The sequence below is a fragment of the Dipodomys merriami genome, unplaced genomic scaffold (assembly GCF_024711535.1).
Source record: "Dipodomys merriami isolate MVZ:Mamm:240054 unplaced genomic scaffold, mDipMer1.0.p SCAF_15, whole genome shotgun sequence".
NCBI classification, from domain to species: Eukaryota; Metazoa; Chordata; class Mammalia; order Rodentia; family Heteromyidae; genus Dipodomys; species Dipodomys merriami.
In genome coordinates this window covers 26,431,544-26,444,924 of record NW_027202826.1, presented here as the reverse complement: position 1 = coordinate 26,444,924, position 13,381 = coordinate 26,431,544, and the positions used below count along the sequence as shown (strand labels likewise).

The 13,381-nt window shown below is 43.1% G+C and overlaps 1 pseudogene; it reads right to left on the bottom strand.

Moving 5' to 3' along the window:
• Positions 1 to 307: 307 nt before the first annotated feature.
• On the bottom strand, positions 308 to 403 carry LOC138827060 (U6 spliceosomal RNA; annotated as a pseudogene).
• Between the last annotated feature and the right edge of the window lie 12,978 nt (positions 404 to 13,381).

Here is a 13,381-nt window from a genome sequence, read left to right as displayed (position 1 = left end):
CTCATATTTGTCTGTCTAGGCTACCTTTAAGCAGTGATTCTCAAATCTCAGCTTTCTGAGTAACTAGGGTTACAGGCTTGGGCTACTGGCACTCACTGTCTTATTTTTTTTCCCCCACTGTTATAATAACTTTAATTTATCTGGCATTTTACAGAAGTCGATGAACGATTTTTTAAAAACACCTCCTTACCCCATCATGTTTCTAAGTAGGTAATGAGTATGTCAACAGCTAGAGCATCAGCATCTGCAAGGATTTCAGAGCAATCACCTGCCAAAGAACTTGGGAGCTTTTCTATCGTGTTTTTTAAAAAATATGGAACGCTTCATGAATTTTCATGTCATCCTTGTGCAGGGACTATACTAATCTTCTCTGTATCGTTCCAAAAGCGGACACTCACTGTCTTATTTTAACTGGCTCTTTTCACAGAACATTGTATCCTCCGTATTTACTTTTATTGTAGCATGTGACAGAATTGTTTTTCTCTTCTTTTCTTCCTTTTTTTTTTTTTTAATTAGGGCTTGAACTTAGAGACTGTGTTCTTTCCTTGAGCTCTTTTCCTCAAGGGTAGGGCTCTACCACTTTGAGCTACAGCACCACTTCTGGTTTTCTGGTGGTTACTTGAAGCTAAGAGTCTGCTGACTGCAAACTACAATCCTTAGTTCTCAGCCTCCTCACTCGCTAGGATGATAGTTGTGAGCCACCAGCACCCAGCTGCTTTCCTTCTGATGAGTGGATAGTAACCCATCGTATGCACGTGCCACATTTTCATTATCCGTTCACCTGTCCATAGACATATGACTGCTTCTAATTCTCGGCCATTATGAATCATGCTTCTTTGGGAGACCTAGAAACATACCGCTGAATCATCTGGTAGAACCAAGGGCCTGGGACAGCTTCTTTTGCTCAAGGCTACAATGCTACTATTTAAACCACAGCTCTACTTCTGGCTTTTTTTTTAATTAAATGAAGTCTTTACAGGCTTTCTTCCCTGGACTGGCTTCAAATTGTGATCCTCAGATCTCAGCCTCCTGAGTAGCTAGGATTACAAATGTGAGCTACCAGTACCCAGCTCTATTTTATTATTTTATTTTATTTTATTTTTTGTCAGTCGTGGGCCTGAACTTTGGGCCTGGGCGCTGTCCCTCAGCTCTTCAGCTCAAGGCTAGCGCTCTACCACTTGAGCCACAGTGCCACTTCTGGCCTTTTCTGCTTATTCCGTGCTGAGGAATCGAACCCATGCAAGGTGAGCACTCTACCACTGGGCCACCTTCCCAGCCCCCAGCTCTATTTTTAATTCAATTACCTCTATTTTGTTTTCCACAGCACAATGATTTGGAAGATTTGGCAATTTCTCTACCTCCTCACTAACACTTCTTTTCTGTCATTAGTTTGACAGCAGCCATCCCAACCAATATGAGACCACATCACCTAGCAGTTCTAAATCACATTTTTCTTTTCTTTTGTCTGTCATGGGGCTTGAGCTCTGGGCCTGGGTGCTGTCCCTCAGCTCTTCAGCTCAAAGCTAGCACTCTACCATGGTACCACATCCAGCTTTTTCTGTTTATGTAGTACTGAGGAATCAAACCCAGGACTTCCATGCATGCTAGGTAGGTACTCTCCCACTAAGCCACATGCTCAGCAACAACATTCATTGTTTTTTTTTTTTTTTAACCAATGGCTAGGAACCACCACCCAGAAATCAAAGGCACAGATGGACTAGAATTCAGAGGAAGCTGGGTATAAACAATCAACACCTAAGGCCCATCTCTAGTGAGATTAAAGCTGCCAGTGTTCATTTTCTTGGGAATCCAAGTTACTTCTCTTCTCCAAGCTCAGAACAAGTTCAATGGTCCATTAACAAGTATGCTTCTTTTCGTACACCAATAGCCTGTTGAAACTGTCTTTCTTTCTGAGTTTCTTACTCTACTTCTATAATCTTAAATCATAGTTTCAAATCATTACTGGTTCCCTAGTAGCCATCTGACCTACTGATTCGTGTGTCCTCCTCCAGCTTCTTCCATGGACAATCACTGTTAACTTTGTCCATCTCCAGTATAAAAAGAAAAGAAAAAGTACAAGTAATGACATACTATTATTATTTGACATATGGAGTACATTGTATTTTTTTATTATTATTAGCCATTGTGCAGCTAACTCAACATATACATTCCCTTTAGAATTCATTTGCTTCTCTCATAATGAAAATTATTTGCTTCCTTGACTAGAGGGATACTAATTCCTCTGTTCCTTAGTTTTCCCATCCCTGGATCTAAATTGAAATGAGAGTCTTACTGGTGCGCCAGCAATAGAATTTAAAAATATTTAGTCTGGGCTGGTGTAGCTTTGCAGGCCTTAATGGCATGCTCCTTGACTGGAGATGCACCAGCGAGCTCATTTCCTGTCAGCCCCACTGAGGCTAATGGGCTTCTTGCCTGCTTTTGCTCTGAGGTCTAATGACTCCCGGCTGGGGATGGTGGGGGGGGTCTCTCTGGGAGCACAGCGCCCTCTGCTGGCAGACTTTCTAGGAGAAAAGACATCCTGAAGGATTCCTGCAGTAAAATCTCAGTTCTGGGAAAAGAGAAATTCGTAAATATGTTCTTTTTCTTTTATTTTAAGATTGAGTGATTGGGCCAGGGGCTATTGCCTGTACTCTTAGCTACTGAGAAGGCTGAGATCTGAAAAGTGAGGTTCAAAGCCAGCCCTGTCAGGAGAGTTCTATCTTCAGTTAACTACCAAAAGGCAACAAGAGGGGTGGTTCAACTGGAAGAATGTCAGCCTTGAGCAAAAAAAAAAAAAACTAACGAAAGGATCAGGGCCCATGCCCTGAGTTCAAGCCTCAGTACAAGCACCAAAAAAAAAACACAAAGGTAAGAAAAAGGTTGTCAGGGCTGAGAAGGTGGCTCAGTGGTAGAGTGCTTGCCTCAAATGCATGAGGCTCTCGGTTCAATTCCTCAGCACCACATAGACTGAAAAAGCCAAAAGTGGGCACTGTGGCTTAAGTGGTAGGGCGCTAGTCTTGAGCTAAAGAGATCAGGACAGTGCCCAGGCCCAGAGTTCAAGCTCCATGACCAATGAAAGAAAGAAGGAAAGAAAGAAAGAAAGAGAGAAAGAAAGAGAGAGAGAGAGAGAGAGAGAAAGGAAGAAAGAGAAAGAAAGAAAGAAAGAAAGAAAGAAAGAAAGAAAGAAAGAAAGAAAGAAAGAAAGAAAGAAAGAAAGAAAGAAAGAAAGAAAGAAAGAAAAAAAGTCTGTCAGGTCAAACCATTGTGGAGAGGTCTGCATATAAATGCTTCACATAAAACAGAGTATGCTACACTCCAGGAAATTTAGCATTGCAAGAAAATGTTAAGTGTACAGGGTTAAAAATATATATCTGACTATTTCTCTTATGTGTTTCTATATTTGAGATAATTCTGTAAGAAAATGCTAATGAACAATCTACATACTTCACACTTAATTTTTTAAGGTAGCTTTTTTAAAAAAAAATCAAAAGCATCCATCAAACTACTTACTCTGTATTGATATTTTAATGTGCATAGCTCTACAGAATACACCATGATCTCACTGAGTGTGGCTACACAGTCCTAGAAAACAGTGTTGATGAAATAGAGATGGCAGATACACTGAAAGATGATACAGTGAACTTTCCCAGAAGCAGAGTTCAATTTCTGAGAACTTTAGTACAAATTAGAGTTCCCTAAAGGCTCTCGTTGATTCAAAGAACTGGTCATGGAAGCCAGCTCAGCCAATCTGAATTCAGTGGTAAGTGCTGACAACTGCCTGTAAATGACAATGTTGAGAATTCTGTGGTGATTGAATTCAATTTCCTCCAAAAATTAAACACTCAGAGACAGTTCCAGGCAGCGGCGTGCTGGATAATAAACGGATAGATAATAATAATATAATAAATCGATGCATAACAAATGGATAGTATCCCTCTCCAGCCTCCTAAACAAAAAAAACAGGAATACTATTTCCAAACTAGCAAAAACAGTTACAGGTTAGGGTTCTTTCTCAAAACATAGTGACAGCCGGAGACAACACCTGTCATCACACCTGTAATCCTAGCTACTCTGGAGGCTGGTATCAGGGGATCACAGTTGGAAACCTACCCAGACAGAATAGTCCATGAAACTCTGGATCTCCAATGAACCAGCAAAAAGCCAAAAGTGCAGCTGTGGCTCAAAGTGTAAAAGCTAAAAGACAAAAAGTACCCAGGCCCTGAGTTCAAGCCCCAGCACACACACACACACACACACACACACACACACACACACACACACACACACACACACACACACACACACACACACACACACACACACACACAAGTCACCTTGTGGCTAACACACTGTTGTTTTTACAGAAACAGCAGGAAATCTGAAGTGTAAAGGCTGCAGCAACAGCAGCAGCATTAACCTCAAAAGCAGACCTCATAGAACCATTCCAACCGAAGTCTGTTTGGTGACCTTCTATGATGCCAGAAATAGGGTCTTCAAGACCTACATCCAATGCTGGTACCTCCGAACCCCTGCTGCTGTGGGTCCTATGGGAAATGATCCACTCTGCACTGCTACAGTGGTCCTTGCTCACATGAGGAGCGTGGCAAACCAAACAGGAGGCCTCAGATGCTTTTTGCTACACTGCCCTCATTGGAATGAAGAAAGACCATAGTATCTACAGCAGCTCACCCCATACCTGTGTCCACTAAGGATAGGACAGTTAAAACACCTCTGGGGTTCAAGGACAAGGCTGCCAGACAAGGGAGGATTTGCAGAATGCATCAAGAAACTACAGCTTGTTGTCACTTAAGGTATGATTTAAATGAAAGGGGAAGAGATGGGTGCTGGGGGCTCATGCCTGAAATCCTAGATACTCAAGAGTGTGAGATCTGAAGATTGAGGTTTAAAACCAGTGCAGACAGGAAGGTCTTGTGAGGCTCATGTCTACATTTAACCACCTAAAAATTGGATGTGAAGCTGTGGTTTAAGTGGTAGAGTACTAGCCTTGAACAAAAGAGATCAGAGACAGTGCCCATGCTCTGAGTTCAAGCTCTAGAACCAGGACACACACACACACACACACACACACACACACACACACACACACACACACACACACACACACACGGAAGAAGTAGGAGGAGGAAGAGATTATTGTATTGATCTTAAAAGGCTGACTTATTGGGGCTGGGAAGGTGGCTCAGTAGTAGAATGCTTGCCTTACATGAATGTGGTCCTGGGTTCAATTCCTCAGCACCACATAAGCAGAAAAAATGCAGGAAGTGGTGCTGTGGCTCAAGTGGTAGAGAGCTAACCTTGAGCTGAAGAGCTAAGGGACAGTGCCCAGGCCCAGAGTTCAGGCCCATGACCAACCAAAAAAAAAAAAAAAAAAGCTGACTTATTTAGGGATCTCTAAAGAAACAAACAGTAGAGTATACATACCTCTATGTGCGCACACGCCCATACACACACAAGAGAGAGAAGAAAGAGAGAGAGAGACACTGAAACAGAACCATCCTGTATATATTCCTTGCTCTTCATCCGTGATGAGGAAATGGCTAGAGAGATCATGAAACCCAAATCCTCCTTTTTTCTACTTGCAGGCTGGGGACAGGAAAGCCAATACATAAATTTGAGTCCAAATACAAAGACCTGTGATAAAGTGCCACACATTTGCATAAGTTCTTCTAGGGGGCAGTACTAGTCATGTTAAAATATTATTTCTAGGTTTTATTTGGAAGGAGGAGTTCTAGTTTCCATAGGTATCCTCTACTCAGAACCTGATTCTAAACCATTTTCCTAGGCACCCAAACTTTCAGATACCATGTTCTAAGACCTTGCATGTGTCACCTCATGAAGGAGGGAAAGAGAAGGGGGGGTGGGGAGAGAGAGAGGAACAAAACAAGTTCTAGTATTAAAAAGTAAAAAGCAGATATGATTTTCAATGAACTTAAGAAATAAAGCTAGGTCAAGAGCTAGTAGCTCATGCCTGCAATCCTAGCTACTCAGGAGGCTGAGATCTGTGGATCAAGGTTCAAAACCAATGCAGGCAGGAAAGTCTATGGACTCATATCTCCAATTAACCACCTAAAAAACTGGATGTGGAGCTGTGGATCAAAGTAGTAGAGCACTAGCCTGGATAGTGCCCAGACCCTGAGTTCAAATCCCAGGACCAACTAGTGAAGGGAGAGGGGAGGTCCTCTGGAAAGTATCCGGAGGGAGAAGAAAGGCAATTTCCAGTGAAAGGAAAGGCATCAAGGAATTCTGAGAAAAGCTTTGCCCTAGAAATGCTTTAAGTTATGGGCCAAGGTATTTTAACAATGTCACAAGCAAGATTCCTGTGACAGACTTTGTAGCTAGGATTCCCCAGAATGCTTCAACCATTGTGCCTGGGTTTTTCCATTCATGGAAAAATGAGCCACTGCATTAAAGGGACTTGAAAGCCGAGTGCAGCAGACCAGTTGAAGGATATATAGGCCAGGCACCAGAGGTTCATGCCTGTAATCCTAGCTATTCAGGAGGCTGAGATCTGAGGATCACGGTTCAAAGCCAACCCAGGCAGAAAAGTCTGTAAGATCCCTATCTCCACTAAACTACCCCAAAAAGCTGGAAGTGGCACTGTGGCTCAAGTGGTAGAGCGCTAGCCTTAAGCAGAAGAAGCTCAGTGACAGTGCCCAGGCCCTGAGTTCAAGCCCTAGGACCAACAACAAACAAACAAATAACTGAATAATACAGAAAATCCTCCAATGAAGGGTCAGATTATGAGCCCGGAGGGAAAAATCTCTCTGAGAAAAAAGCTTCTTATTTGCCACAGGATAATCTGGTTGAAGTTTGAGACAGGGGCCGAGTGATCTGTCCATTTCGGAAGCCATGTTGGCATCTGAGTCAGAGTCGCTGACTGATAATGTGATGTCTGGGTGCTGGCCAGGCACTGGTGGCTCACACCCACAATTCCAGATACTCAGTGGACTGAGGTCTGAGCGTCACAGTGCAGAAGCCTGGACAGACAAAGCCCACACAGTCTTCTCCCCAGCCAGCCATCAAGAAGCCAGAAGTGGAGGTGTGAGTCAAGCAGAAATAAGTGGTAGAGGGAAAAGCCTCAAGTAAAAGCCAAGTCCCGAGTTCAAGCCCTGGAACCCTCACCAAAAACAAAAAATCTGAATTTCAATAAGTAGATCATATATAAATTGTTATGAAGTGAAAATTCATATAAATATGTTTTATAAGGCTCCAAAGACAATTCATAAAGGTGAATAAAATATCTCATGGTATTCCAACAACAACACAGGTGAAGGCCTAATACTCACATAGTGAAAAAAGATGAGTACGAATCACTAACGTTCACAGAGACAGGGAAATGGCACAACCTTTTTTTTTGGGGGGGTGGGGGGCGGAGCTGGGGTATGTCATGGGGCTTGAACTCAGGGCCTGTGTGCAGTCCCTGAGCTCTTTGCTCAAGGCTAGCACTCTACCACTTTGAGCCACAGCTCCACTTCTGGTTTTCTGATGGTTAATTGGCGATAAGAGTCTCACAGACTTTCCTGCCAGGGCTGGCTTTGAACCACAATCCTCAGATCTCAGCCTCCTGAGTAGCTAGGATTACAGGTGTGAGCCACCAGCATCCAGCTTCACAACCCTTTTCTTTAGGAGATTAAACCACATGACTCTATCAACCTTTAAGGCTTAGCCTTCTGTTTACATTAGTGTTCTGACTAGCATAATCTTTGAAATGACTTAGTAGTTACCAAATTTCAGTTGAAATATAGCTCTAAATGGCTCTCCTTCTGTTCTATTTCTTCACAGTTTCAACAGTATGACTAACCCAAATTTAAACTTGTTACAAAGTTAACAAGTGCTTTAACAATACACTTCACTTAATACATACAAATAAATGAGCCAGGTGTTGGTGTCTCCCACCTGTAATCCTAGCTACTCAGGAGGCTGAGATCAGAGAATCACCATAGTTCAAAACAGGCAGAAAAGTCTGTGAGACTCCTATCTACAATTAACTATCAAAAAAACAAAAACAAACACAGAACTCAAGATGTGGCTCAAGTGGCAGAGTACTACCTGACATTTTTTTAAATAAGAGGCCCTAAGTTAGCATTTGGTTCTAGCACAAAAGAAAGGGAAAGGAGGGAGGGAGGGAGGGAGGAAGGGAGGAAGTAAGGAAGGAAGGGAGGGAGGGAGGGAGGGAGGGAGGGAGGGAGGGAGGGAAGGGAAGGGAAGGAGGGAGAGGAAAGAAAGAAAGAAAGAAAGAAAGAAAGAAAGAAAGAAAGAAAGAAAGGAAGGAAGGAAGGAAGGAAGGAAGGAAGGAAGGAAGGAAGGAAGGAAGGAAGGAAGGAAGGAAGGAAGGAAGAAAAGGAAGGAATGAAGGAAAAGAAAAGAGAAAAGAAGGAAAGGTAAAGTATCAGTATCTCCAACTTGACTGTGAAGACATGAAACTTGAGGAGAACTCAGGGAATAGACACAGACTCCCCCTGAGGTGGAGGTAAATACAGGCTGACCCTGAAATAAAGCCTGAGTCTTCAAATGTGTCCACTTGGATGATTCTGTGTGGAGTATCTAAAAGGAAATATAATCTGTTTTCTACAACTAAGAGCAATACTATTGTGTTTATCTTTTAAATCCATTTCCCTTCTCATAACACTATTGTCAATATTTCTTATTGTTCTTTACTTCCTTTAATTTTTTTTTTCTTTTAGTGACAGTTCTGGAGCTTGAACTCAGGGCCTGGGTACTATCTCTGAGCTTTTGTGCTCAAGGCTTTCCCACTTGGGCCACAGCTCCAACTTTAAAATTTGGGGTGGTTAACTGGAGCTAAGAGTTTCACATACTTCCTTGCTGGAGCTGGTATTAAACTGTGATCCTCGGATCTCAGACTCCTGGGTAACTAGTGTTACTGGTGTAAGCCACCATACCCAACTTACAATATTTCTTAGCTGTCCAAAATCTACAGATGAAATATACTAAGTTTTGACTCCAATTTGTATTTTTTTTAATATTTGCCAGTCCTAAGGCTTGAACTCAAGGCCTGAACATTGTCCCTGGTCCCTTTTGTGCTCAAGACTAGCATTCTACTGCTTGAGCTTCAGTGCCACTTGCAGATTTTTTCAGAATAGTTTATTGGAGATAAGAATCTCTCAGACTTTTTGCCTGGGCTGGCTTGGAACCAGGATCCTCATATCTCAGCCTCCTAAGTAGGATTACATGTGTGAGCCACCAGTGGCTGGCCAGTTTGTATTTTCTTTTTTTTTTTTTTTTGTCGGTCGTGGGGCTTGAACTCTGGACCTGGGCGCTGTCCCTCAGCTCATCAGCTCAAGGCTAGCACTCTACCACTTGAGCTACAGCGCCACTTCCGGTTTTCTGGTGGTTTATTGGAGATAGGAGTCTCACGGTCTCTCCTGCCCGGGCTGGCTTTGAACCGCGATCCTCAGATCTCAGCCTCCTGAGTAGCTAGGATTACAGGCGTGAGCCACCAGCGCCCGGCCAGTTTGTATTTTCTTGATTTGATATTCTTAGCTTCCTATATTCAATGTTCCTTACATTCAGCTCCAGAGTATGTTTTCCTTGGTACCTTGAGAACAGAATCCTTCTTTCTTCTGAGCTGGTCATCAAGTGTTCCAAAATGATTCTAGGAGTTACTACTTTCATGCCAGGCAGAACTTCCTTCTTATCATTTGCAAATTTAATTATCTCCTAAGAAGATAGTGAATATGCATAGAATTAAATCACCTAGCATACAAACTTTAGTTTAAATGATACATTCCTGCCACAAGATGGCACTAAAAGTTCAGAAGCAGGAAAAAAAGATTTTTCACAAATCAATTTTAAAGTTAAAATATAAAATACAAGTTATACTATACTGTATATACTGTATATACTATACTATACTGTAGTTACTTAATTTAGTCTTTTTCCACTAAGTGTTTTGAAGATTCTTTTCAAACCACTGCCACTAAATGATTTATTATTTTTATTTTTATTTTTATTTGTCAGTGGTGGGGCTTGAACTCTGGGCCTGGCACTGTCCTCGGCTCTTTAGCACAAGGCAAACACTCTACCACTTGAGCCACAGTACCACTTTCTTTTTACTGAGTGGTTTATTGGAGAGAAGACTCATGGACTTTCCTGCCCAGGCTGGCTTTGAACCATGATCCTCAGATCTCAGCCTCCTTAGTAACTAGGATTATTGGCATGAGCTACTAGCACACATTAAATTTGTAAACACTAAAAAAAAGTATAGCCGGGCGCTGGTGGCTCACGCCTGTAATCCTAGCTACTCAGGAGGCTGAGATCTGGGGATCGAGGTTCAAAGCCAGCCCGGGCAGGAAAGACCGTGAGACTCCTATCTCCAATAAACCACCAGAAAACCGGAAGTGGCACTGTAGCTCAAGTGGTAGAGCGCTAGCCTTGAGCTGAAGAGCTGAGGGACAGTGCCCAGGCCCAGAGTTCAAGCCCCACGACCGACAAAAAAAAAAAAAAAAAAGTATATAACGTGTTTCTTTGCCTGTGTTTTATTTCATTGATTTACTTAATCATATGTTAATAAAACAACTTTTGCTTGATATGTTAATAAAACAACTTTTGCTTGCTTTCAGATATGGCTCAGTGGTAGAGTGCATGCTTCATATGCATGAGGTCCTGTGTTGCATTCAAAGAAGGAAGGAAGGAAGGAAGGAAGGAAGGAAGGAAGGAAGGAAGGAAGGAAGGAAGGAAGGGAGGGAGGGAGGGAGGGAGGGAGGGAGGGAGGGAGAGAGGGAGGGAGGGAGGGAGGGAATCAGACCTACAGAGGGATGAGAAACTGAAACTTTCTATAGAACAATTAATCCAGTTCTCTGCCTCACTTTTTGTGTCTCTTTCTGTGCCTGTCTCTATGTGTTTCTGTCTGTCTGTCTCTCTCTCTATCTTTCTCTCTGTCTCTCTCTCTGTGCACTTGAACTCAGGACCTAGGAACTCTCGCTTAGTTTTTTGTCTTTTTCAGTCTGCCACTTGAGCGATAGCCCTTCTAGCTTATTACTGGTTAACTGGAGCTAAGAATGTCATGGGCTTTGAACTGCTATCCTCAGATTTTAGCCTCCTTAGTAGCTATGATTACAGGTATGAGCCACCAGGCTCTGAGTTCAAGCCCCAAACCAACACACACACACACACACACACACACACACACACACACACACACACACACACACACACACACACACACACACACACACACAGAATCCTCAGATCTCAGCATTCTGAGTATCTAGGATTACAGGCATGAGCCACCAGCACCTGGCTCTAGGCTCTGTTTTTGGCTTAGGAAAGGGTTAGGGGTTGTGGTTCAAAGCCAACCTGGCCAGGAAAGTCCATGATACTCTTATTTCCAATAAACCACCAGAAAACTGGAAGTGGCACTGTGGCTCAAGTGATAGAGTGCTAACCTTGAGCTGAAGAGCTGAAGGACAGTGCTCAGGCCCAAAGTTCAAGCCCCCTGACTGGAAAATAAAAATAAAAATAAAAACCATGAAAAAGATTAAGGGAGGGCTGGGAAGGTAGCTCAGTGGTAGAGCACTTGCCTTGCATGCATGTGGCCCTGGGTTCGATTCCTCAGCACCACATAAGCAAAAAGAAAAAAAGCCGGAAGTGGCGCTGTGGCTCAAATGGTAGAGCGCTAGCCTTGAGCAGAAGAGCTGAGGGACAGTGCCCAGGCCCAGAGTTCAGGCCCCAGGATGGACCCCCAAAAAAAAGAAAAAAAAGATTAGGGTCTATGGCTTTGGGGCTGAACCACTGCTAAACTGGGGACTAATTACCAGGCAGAGTGAAGCATAGCTTGACTACAGCCTGTGGAAGAGAACTAGTGAATAAAAGCAAAGCAGTTTTATATAAGCACACCCAATAACAGAAGATTGGGCAGAAGACAGAAAGAGAACTAGGAAGGTAATGGTTCTCTAACAGCCAGTTAACACCTCTCATCCCAACTCAAGCCTCCTCCTTCTCTAGCCCTAGGTTCCCCTGCCCTGCCTGTTGCTTCCCTAAACCAACCCCAGCCCCTGAAGGGGTAATTGACACCACCAGCATGCTTACAATATGGAAGCACTCTTCTAGAGCTTAAAGTCATATTCCATTATCAATCTGTCCAAAGAAGAAAACACTCACCTTTGCCTTTTTATTCAATTTTTTTATGCTTTCACTTTTTCAGTGCAAGGATCATGTGAATGTGAAGCACACTTTACCACTGAGTGATAATTCTAGCCTTGTCTTTATTGTATTTATTTATTTAGTAATTATATTAGTTAATAATGTATGTATGCTGTGCTTGAACTTAGGGCTTGAACAGTTTGGGGTTTTTTTGAGGGGGGAGTGTTCAAGATTTGGTGCCTTACCACTTGAGCCACATCTCTACTTTCAGCTTTTTTGGTGGGTAATTGGAGATAAAACACTACCAGACTCTCCTGCCGGGGCTGGTTTCAAACCCTCCATTCTCAGCCTCTTGAGTAGCTGGAATTACAGGCATGAACCAGGGGCACTCGGCCTTCATTTTTTGTAATATGATGACACAGCTCACACAACAATGGAAAGCAGAAAGTTGAGGTCTCCTCTTGGCTCAACCATTAACTGGTTTAAGAACTAAGTAAATACATAAACCAGTAAATTAAACTCAAGAGGGCTTTAAGATGCAGCCAGTTTGACGGTCCTGAGACTTTTTATGACAGATGTTGCTGAAGTTCAAAGAAGGGAGACATCTTTATGGAAGGAAAACCTGGTGGAGGAATTCTCAGATTAGATTAAACCCTGAAGGATGAGAAGGATTAAGTAGCAGGGGGGAAGGAATGGAGTCCGGAGAGGAAGGGGGGAGGGGGAGGCCGAAGGAAACAACTTTCGCAAGAACTGTGGCAGGAATGCATGGAGGAGGGCTAAGGTGCGAAAGAGATCTCACACCAGAAGGCAGAAAGATCTCTTATCTCTCTGCTAGGAAGTGAGGGCCGTCTGCATAAAGAAATCCCAGGCAAGGTGTTTAGAACTGGGGAGGGAGGGGGACTTTGGGGACCTCTTCTTCTAGGAGATGTGAAAGATGTGCTGACAGCTCACTGAGAGCTGTCCCAGCAGGGGCTGTGAAACCCTCCAGGTCTAAACTGCAATAACCCAATTCTTTGTGAAATAATCAGCAGGAAGAGTAGGAAAAAAGTATTGAAGGTTTTCCCTGATGCTCTAGTTACTTTTGCTTCAGTTTGACTACCAGTTACCCAAAAGTAAACAGTCTCTGGAATCAGATCCCTGCTGATGACAGAATCCAGAACCTGCTAGGCAGGCAACTGGTCTACCGCTGCACTGCATTGTCAGTCTGAGCCAGGGCTTCTTATGAACCCAGAACAGACGGATCCCACTGCCAGGAATG